This window comes from Nipponia nippon, unplaced genomic scaffold (genome assembly GCF_047370975.1).
Source record: "Nipponia nippon isolate SJK-2023a ecotype South Korea unplaced genomic scaffold, ASM4737097v1 scaffold_2, whole genome shotgun sequence".
In the NCBI taxonomy this organism is placed as follows: Eukaryota; Metazoa; Chordata; class Aves; order Pelecaniformes; family Threskiornithidae; genus Nipponia; species Nipponia nippon.
Window position 1 is genome coordinate 130,333,815 of NW_028262336.1, and position 9,535 is coordinate 130,343,349.

General features: G+C 46.2%; 1 non-coding gene across 1 annotated transcript; it reads left to right on the forward strand.

Annotated features, from left to right (window-relative positions):
- The first annotated feature begins 255 nt into the window (after nucleotides 1–255).
- On the forward strand, nucleotides 256–6,739 carry LOC104022753 (uncharacterized). Its single transcript, XR_015704782.1, has 3 exons — nucleotides 256–1,983; nucleotides 3,235–3,312; nucleotides 5,346–6,739. It is a non-coding gene; the product is annotated as an uncharacterized LOC104022753 (transcript).
- The last annotated feature ends 2,796 nt before the right edge of the window (nucleotides 6,740–9,535 follow it).

The following is a 9,535-nucleotide window of genomic DNA, read 5'->3' on the forward strand; positions in this document are numbered from 1 at the left end:
CTCGCCCCGCTGCCCACGCTGCGGGGGATGCAGCCCAGGAGACGCTTGGCTTTCTGGGCTGCCAGCGCACATCGCCGGCTCATGGCCAGCTTTTCATCCCCCAGCACCCCCAAGTCCTTCTCCTCAGGGCTGCTCTCCATCCCTCCGTCCCCCAGCCTGTACGGACACCGGGGGTTGCCCCCACCCAGGTGCAGGACCTTGCACTTGGCCTTGTTGAACCTCACGAGGTTCACGGGGGCCCACTTCTCGAGCTTCTCCAGGTCCCTCTGGATGCCATCCCATCCCTCAGGCCTGGCACCCGCACCGCTCAGCTTGGTGTCACCTGCAAAGGTAGGACTGTGACACCACTCGTGCACTGCTGTACAAGGCATACAAACAGAACACTGTTTCTAAAAGTTTTTCAACTTGATTTTTTTTTTTTGTTGGGATTAAGCACAATAAGAGAGGCAAAAGCAAAAATGGTATCAGGAAAAGGAGTGCAGGTTTTTATACAACTTGGAGGCTCCGCTAGGCTTTTCTGGTTGGTTTTCATAGATGAAGGAGTGATACACAAGCATTGCTGAGAGCCTACATGTGTAACGGCCAAAGTAGGTGAAAAAAAGCGCATGGCAAGAGGAGGAATTTGCAGCATTTCTTCAGGTTGGGTTCTTCTTGCGTTTTACTTTCAACCCAGAAAGTTAACTGAGGACGGTTTTCTTTTTTTACAGCAACTTACAGATTTTTCTTCTTTGCTTGCCCAGAACAGCCTTAAATCTTATCTCCCAGCATTAATGGAGGTTCAGCACATGATACTTTCCAGCTTCCCTGCAGTAAGGGGTCATCCCATCACTGGGCGAGGGCTTTGATAATGGGTTCCGTTTGATAACGGGTTCTCTAACCCTTTCTCTCCTACAGCATTAATTCTTTTCACATTGCTGCCACAAGCAGCAGTCATCACTCAGCACATCTTGAAAGACATCTCTAGGCAGGACATTGCCATGGAGTGCGGTCCCTCAACCTTTGAACTCATAACTCTCCAAGCCCTCCTCTGTGGTCCTGTCCTGAGAGCAGGACCTGCTGAGAATGAGCCACATCTGACTGTGGACAATCATTCAAAAGGAAGGAGATGGTTTACCAGAACCTTGGAGATTTGCCGTCCCTATGCACGTTAACATTCACTCAAAAATACGCAGTTGCTAGTACCCAACCTTTCTTCACGCTAGCGCTTTGACAGTTTACCAAGGAGAGGGACATTGCTGCCACCAGGGGAGACACTAGGATGCAAATTCAGAATTTGAGCTTATGTCCTATTTTCCTACTGAGCACTACAGAGGCAGCACCTGAGCTTCACTGTTGCCACCTCTGGGCACAGAGACGAATAACTGAATAACTACAGCCAATTCTTCCTGGCATAAACAGCAGTATTTCTCATACAGTATATAAAATGGGCAAAAAACATGAAAAGTGAGGGTCAAAAAGTCAAATGGAAGTGTCTCTGCAGCTTCTGGAGAGATACACCAAAGGGCTGGGCCTATGCGCCCACGGCACTGACACCGACTGGCATAAAAGAGTCGATACCAGCTAAATGTCTGAACCTCAGAAAGGGGGTGGTTGGGATGCAAACTGCCTAAAAGGGTTGGTCCTGGAGAGCTGGAGCCTCTGACCGTGCCCAGGGTTGCTCCGAGCCCGTGAGCTGGAACGAGCCAAATTTGTACCAGGTTGCTCAAATAGCTGACGGCACAGTTGTGTACCAGCACCATGGATCACCATGTCGTCAGATGTCTCTACAGACCTTGCAGCAGTCTCTTTGTCTATCCCAGGAATGTCCTGTGTGGAAGAGTGCAGTGTGTTAACATTAAAAAAGTACCAGTCAGGCAAGACGGCGAGACCGTGGTTCAGACGACCGTGAACGATCAGCTCTGCTGGGGACTTGAGTTTCACCTGGCTTCAGACATTCCTGACGAGGGATCAGTGAAAGACGGCACATCGTGCGGTAATAACAAGGTACCCTTAGAAAGCTAGGAGGAGATACGAATAGTACAGGATGGAGATTAAATGGAAGGATTTTGTTCCTAAAGGAGATGCTCTTGATCTCTGATATAAGCTGCATAGTGCCTTCTGTTAAAGCCTCCTTTAGCAGCTGAAAACTAGCAACATCTTGTATTTTGTGGGTTTTTTTCCCTCAGGCTGAGTGGCTAACACAATAGCTGCTATTTTGTTCCATTAGAAGGGAAAAGCAATAGATCGTACCCGTCTTTTGAAGCTACTAACCGAAGTCAAAGTTCATTTGTTGTACATGCAAAAGAACTGGAAGTGTTGTTCCAAGAACAGGACTCACTTCTTCCCTTGACACATGCAGAAGACACAATTCCTGTCAAGCTGGTGACATACTAAAGGATGAGTTTCTTGCTATTATATGTCAGCAAAAATATTTCAGAGGAAAACAGAGGTGCTGAGTTCCACAGAAAGGGAAGCAGCTGTTCAGTGCTGGCTTCAGTAGAGTTCCCCTTTCAGGAGACATGGGTTTCACAGCACCAAATACACACATTAATTCCAAAAATAACTAATTTGCAAGGCAAAAAGTTGAAAATATATCTCCTTCATTCTCCTTCTGCACAGAGGAGATGCGTTTGTGTCTCTTAGAGCTAGGAAGATGCCCCAAGTTATTCACTGAGCAAACAAAGCATCTTCTGTAGTTCCAAGGTCTTGTTCACGTCGTGGACTGGACAGGACAAGACCGGAGTTCCCGAGCCACGAACTGCCGGGAGCTGGAGAGCATGCTGGGGACACAGTGTTGCGTGGATGTACAAAGATCAGGATGATTGTGCGGGGTCAGTCCAAGAGCCCATCCAGCCCAGCATCCTCCACCAGTCTCGGGCAGGACCGAGGGAAGGGTATGAAGAGAGCAGGCACATATGGTACTTCCTACTAATACTGGCACTACCTTCAATTATTTTCAGCTCTTAGTTACTCAGTTCCTGAGGTAGAAGTGGTTTCTGTGCATTTTGTAACCTTCAGTGGGTTTGTTCAGCCTCCCCTTTGGTTCGTCTTGAATCCGGAACTCAAGATCTTCATTCTATGCTCCCCTAGCGCTTGTCTGGAGAGAGGGAAAGAAAAGCCTTGAATGAAATTAAATGAATGAAAAGACTTGCAAGGCTGGTTTTCACCAATTTTATCCCTATTGACCAGCCAGTGCCCATTCCTAGTATCCATCACGTTATCGTTTCACTAATATAAATGTTCCTCTTTCTGCAGATATGTATGAACAGGACATGTGTCAGTGCAGCTTTTCTCAACAACGATTGCAGGGAGAAAAAATGCAATTGCAGAGGGGTAAGTAGAAAACACCTAAGTATCCTCTGAATAGTAGAGTATAGGAAGTGTAAATTTGTCTCTCAAAAGCAGTATGAGATGTCCAGAATCATTCCTGGCCCAGCAGCACAGAGATTATTTTGGTTTTCAGCCATGACTGTCCTCCCAGATCCTGCTCTGGCCATCCGCAGCTCTTCACAGCAGTGTTTGTTGGTTACTTTTACCATTTTTCTTCTTTGTTCCCTCGAATACTGTGAAAACCAACTTCCACATCAGAGCACTTCATTCTTCATTGCGTCTGTCAGTGCTACTGAATTTAAATTAGGTGGAGATGGAGAGATCTTCTAAAAAAATGCATGCTCGGTTCTGTAACTTCGCTTTCCTTACAAATACCACAGAAACAGCACATTTTGTACAACACTTAGTCTTACATAAAACCTACATTTCAGACATTAACACTGGCAGAATTATTTCACATGTGGATTTTTTTTATGACATCATTTCCAAGGTACCTGCCCGTTTCCAGACAGATTATTATTGTAGATGAGCAGAAGATCTGTCTGGGTGTTAGTGGGGATGTTAAGGGAGAATATTGGGAAGATTGCCATCATCTGTCCTTTATCTGTAATATTGCTGAGGACCAGTAAGAAAAGTTACTGGCAATCTGTCAATCTATAATTGGAAGGGTCTGAGGTCTGCTTTTCTTCTGCTCTGTCACCAGCGGTGGGTGGCTGAGTCCATCAGAAGTTACGTTCTTGGCAGAAGTGTTCTCAAAGTAGCTGGAATAATCATGTCTTTTTGCTGTCTCCAGAGAGAAAGGTTATAACCCCAAAAATGCACGCTTTTTTCTTGGGAAGCAGTTCTCCAAACTAACCACACATCCTTGAAATGGAGAATTATTGCTCTATATGGTTTGGGCTGCACAAATGAGCGAGGAAAGCTAGCCTCAACCTTGTCTCCCCAGAAGAGGAGAGAGAAACGTTACACGAAGCAGAGGCGCTTATGTTTGGGTGGGAGACTGTCACTCCCTACACGGGCATGCAAATTTGAGATGTGGGGAAGCAGAGCTATGGGTCCATACGACCAAACAATAACACAAACCTAGACCAATAACATACAATAGGAAATCAGCCGACGAGCATCTGAAGAGGGTTAGAGAGGCTCACTTCTGCACCACCGCAGTGCGTGCAATGACACGGGCAGACCACAGACCCACACCACGGCATGACCCAAAATCAGGGTGGCAGTCCCAGGGGAGCTCTCCCCTCTGCTCCTGGCCCACCGTGAGGATACTCACACTGTTGGGCAGCCCTCGCTGCACCCCATCAGGCGTTCAGCTGTTACAGACCGTGAGTGAGAACTGAGAAACACAGGAGGCGAGTAATCCAGCCTGGACAGGACAAATAAATGTGCAACCAAGGGAGTCACGGTCCTATCTTGTAGGAAAACCTGTAATTTTTGAATCACATAAAGGTGACAAATTCATTTTGGACGTATTTGTGAAATACGTTGTCATGACAGAAACAGTCAAAGCACTCACAAGCGCAGGGTAGCTCTGCAATTAAAAAAAAAGACTGCAAGAACGCTTTCCAACTTTGAGATTAAAAATGGCTTGACAAACACAAAAAGCACTCCTACTAAGTTGGAAAAAGGCAAAATATAACCATCTTTCACCTTCCGTATGCTGTCATCTCTTCCCTGCTGTGTTTGTAGCACTTCTTCCAACAGGAGCATCACCTCAGCGATGGGCTGGGAACTCCCACTGCCCTCACTTCGCCAGGGTAGCAGACACCTAATGGTCGGTACGAGCCACACAGCCCACGACAGCCTGTGACCGGGGCACCAGTCTATCACCTCTGCACAAAACAGACTGAACATTTCCACAGCGGCAGCTAAAGCAGAGTAACAAATTTATCTCAGGACACAGATTTCATCCAGCCTGTCTCTGGTCTGCCTGCCAATAAGCTGTGCTAGCAGCCTGTTCCCCGGAGAAATGCAGGGCCACCTCACGGTTTCTTTATTTTTCATGCCATAAAATATTTGGTTTCTTTTAGGTGTGCAACAATAAGAAAAATTGTCACTGCGATTTTGGATGGGCCCCTCCGGACTGCAAGGTGAAAGGACTTGGAGGCAGTGTTGACAGCGGACCACCTCCTTCTTTCAACAGTAAGCACGTGGGGTGGGGCCGCTCTGCGCATCGCACTGCCTGCCGTAGCTTTATTTTTAATTCAACAAGCTCAGCAGCTCTCCATCTATACTTTCAGATCACTTCAGACTTTGTTCAGGCATCTCTTTGTCCCTTGCTATTTAGCCATGTCAGATTATTTTTTTTCCTCTCATCTCGCCTTCTTTATTATCACTCCAGTCGTGCTTGCCTTGCCTGACTCTATCAAACTATTCCCAGGGCACCCGCACAAACTGCAGATCGATTCCATTAAGCACAGGGGCCACGCAGCCAGCACACACTTCATTAAGACTGTTTACGAGGGGCGTCGCTCTGAGCTCATCAAAACCCTCTTAGAAGAATCTTCCTCTCCTCTTAACAGAGATCTCCAGCAGAGCTCCAATCCTGAGAGGACAGGACATAAATAAATCCGATCCTGGCATGTACCTCTGAGAGTTATACTTTTGCCTTCCTACACATCAGGCGTCCTAACTTGCTGATTAAGAAATACCACAGGGTCACGCAGCAGTACTCCACAAACCCATCAGAACCCGACAGCTGGTAGCCTTCAAGCTCTTCCCCAGCCCTCTTTCCTCATTAGTTCTGCTGCTGAGGAAGAGCTCTTAGATCTTCCCGCTGTTTATTTGACCAGGCAAATGGCGAGTTGCTCAGGCAGTAACAGGCCCACTGGCACTGCAGAAATGAAGCTCTTTGGAGCAGGTAACGGTTTGTATGTCAAACCAGCTGTTCTTCAAATATCAACCCACTGCGATATTTCACCTGCCTGCGTGGAAGGGAAGGTACCCAAGTGGCAACGTTCTGCTCCTCTCAATTCACGGAGAAAAGCCGATGCCAAGTTTTAGGCTTCTGCTACGGTCTCCTTAGTGGTTGCTTAGGTGTGCTAGGAGTCGTCAACCCTTTTACGCTTCCAGTATGAAAAACCTCTCATACTTATTTATCCATACACTAACTACACACTGGAGCCTCAGCCAGGCTGGAGTGTGTCCAGAGGAGGGCAACGAAGTTGGTGAAGGGTCTGGAGCACAAGTCTTACGAGGAGCGGCTGGGGGTGCTCAGCCTGGAGAAGAGGAGGCTGAGGGGAGACCTTATTGCTCTCTACAACTACCTGAAAGGAGGCTGTAGCGAGGTGGGGGTCGGCCTCTTCTCCCCAGTAACAAGTGATAGGACGAGAGGAAATGGCCTCAAGCTGCGCCAGGGCAGGTTTAGGTTAGACATTAGGAAAAACTTCTTCACCGAGAGGGTGGTCAAGCATTGGAACAGGCTGCCCAGGGAAATGGTTGAGTCTCCATCCCTGGAGGTATTTAAAGAACGGACAGATATGGTGCTTTAAGACATGGTATAGATGGACTTGGCAGTGCTGGGTTAACGGTTGGACTCAATGATCTTAAGGGTCTTTTCCAACCTTGACGATTCTGTGACTCTATGATTAGCCGAAGTAGGTGTTCAGCTCACGTTACTTATTCTTCAGTGCTATATTTGGATATTTCTTCACCTGCGTGTCCTTACCAGGGAACTACCTGGGAAGCCTTCCTGCTCATTCCTTATGTCCTCAAACTCCTTACCATGCGGTCCCAAAGACTCCTCGTTGCCAGGCCTATACAGCAATACTTAATAATAACTCCAGGCTTTTTATTGTTTCTCAGAAAGATAAGAACGCTGGTAGGTCCTACGTAGGGAGTGGTGCAGGTGCCTTGGAGACCCAGCCCAAGAGCAGAAGGGCGGGAGCATGCCAGCGAGCATCTGCTTGCTTGGGGTTGAGTGTGTGCGCTCATGACTATCTCAACATAGATGACAAACTGATGTCTACTAGCGTTCTGTTGTGCCAGAAATGTCTGATGTGCACAAAGAGTGATGTTCTCCCTCTCTTCCATTCCAAGTGTTGAGAGCCGCAAGGAATATGGGAAAAGCTGCTGGAACACTTCTTTTACTCTTCCTGATTTGGGTTGCCATGGCTCAGTGGATCCGAAGGTAGGTAAAGCTCCACTGATCTTCACATCACCTGGCAAAACGGAGGCACATTTAACAATTTCTAACCAAGAGCACCCCTTTCCACGAAGAGCCTTACTCTGAGTTCATGGTGCAATGCTGGCCACCGAGCTCCTCTTGCTTCAAAGACAACCTGCAGAGTAATGCAACCAAATGTGCTCTGATCTGTGAACTGAGCTTTGTCACAATTGCCTCGTAACCAGAAATGGCAGCTAGAGCTTAACAGTTTTTAATCCCTTCTGGCACTTTTTGAAAGTTGTCCATAGAAATTTTGAGATGAAAATTGTTGTCTAACTTCAGGATAATTTTTCATAAAGTTCAGCTTTTTCTAAATGGCTCTTCCTTTTTTCTCTTTTGAAATGTTTAATCCCCTTTTTTTTTTTTTACCTTTTGATTTTCACTTTTTTCATTCACTGAAAAATGCAAATGGAAGTTGAATAAAGAAAGATTTTAAAATAGCATGCGGAGGATAAACACTCTCTTATCCTCTTACTGTTTTGCACATTTTTCCCAGGTCAAATGTGTTTATAAGCTTAACTGAAAGAATATGGGAATGTGACTGCAGACAGGGAGAATGTTCAAAATCCCAAAGCAGAAAAGGAACAATGACATTCCCCTCGATGATCTCTGCACATCCACATGCTTCAGATTTGCCGGGCTAATTTGTTCTGCCAAGAAATAGGAAAAAACCACACAGAGGTTTGTTCTGCTCTTTGCAGCAAGGCTGCCTAGTACCGAGCTACCTCGTGTACTACCAATTTAGGTATCTCTACCCCAAGTCTCCACAACAGATATAATAAATGCTTTCCCCTTACCACCTGTGGTATCTCTGGATCTCAGGTAAGAAACAGGTTTTAACTCGCTTCATAGTTCTATTTTCCTGTCATTTTACATAGCCATGTCAGAGAACACGATTTCAAAAAAGCAGCCAGCATTTCTCCTAAGGCACTTGTCCATAAGCTAGAGCACCTTAATCTGCATGAAATCCCTGTCCAAAGTCCATGTTCACCGAGTGCTTTATGTTACAGGTGGCGACTCAGAAGACAGGAAAAAAAACATAATACCACTCCTCCTCCTCCTCAAGAAGTAAGTGTGTTCTCCCATCCCCAGTTTAAAAACGCCATTCTCAAAGGGGTTTGGAAAACGGTAACTTCTCAGTACTTTCCAAACATCTTTTTTCTTTCTCAGTAATTCTTGCTCCCCCAGTTCTTTCAGTGCAAGTCGAAAGCTGCCAGTGAGGACACAACCGAAGAGCGTGTGCAGCGTACCTGCAGAAAATTGTTTTGGTTTATGACAAAAGACAGTTTAGAGTAAAAATATCAAGTTCCTATAAACAGAAGTGCATTCAGACTGACTGCTTCAAGAGCTGGCATTAGCGTGACAACACAGCTGAAGAAACCACAAACAAAATATTAGTCCTTGTCAGAAAATAAGAACTTTGTCTATACTGGGACAAATATGAGATCTCTCCCAAATGATCAACACGAGGCGGCAGACATCATAGTGTCCTGGCAGGGAGCTGCCAGGCAGAAAAGGTCAAGTTCAAGCCTCGGCTCTGGTCCTGGCCATGGGGCTTTTCTGTGGTGCCTGTCGCTATTCAGCAAGGCTGCTCCATCCTCCAGGAATTTGGCTAATCTAAACTACGTCAAAGCTGATGCAGTTTTATCAGATCAACTTTTCCAAGGAAAAGCTCCCTGGAGAGAAAAAAAAAAAAAAAGCCTGCCTCTTCTAGTCAGAAAAGCAGAGGAAAACGATAAGGAACGAGAAAACAGAAAATACAGTAAGAAAGAAGAGCAGCTAAGGTCTCACCTCACACCATGTGCGCAGGGATCACATCCAGGAGGCCCAGAGAAGAGCCCTGGGGTCAGAAACTCATGGTCTTCAGGGAAAAATGGGAAGACATGGGTTGTACAATTTGAAGAAGTGACTTCAAATACATTCAAGGTAACCACAATTCAGACCTTGCTTCTTAGGTTTACTGCAACACAAGAGATTTTGGCTAGGAAGAAGTGAAAAAATGCTGTGATTCTTATATAGCACTGGGGAGGCCCACCACATCTCACAGAACAAGCG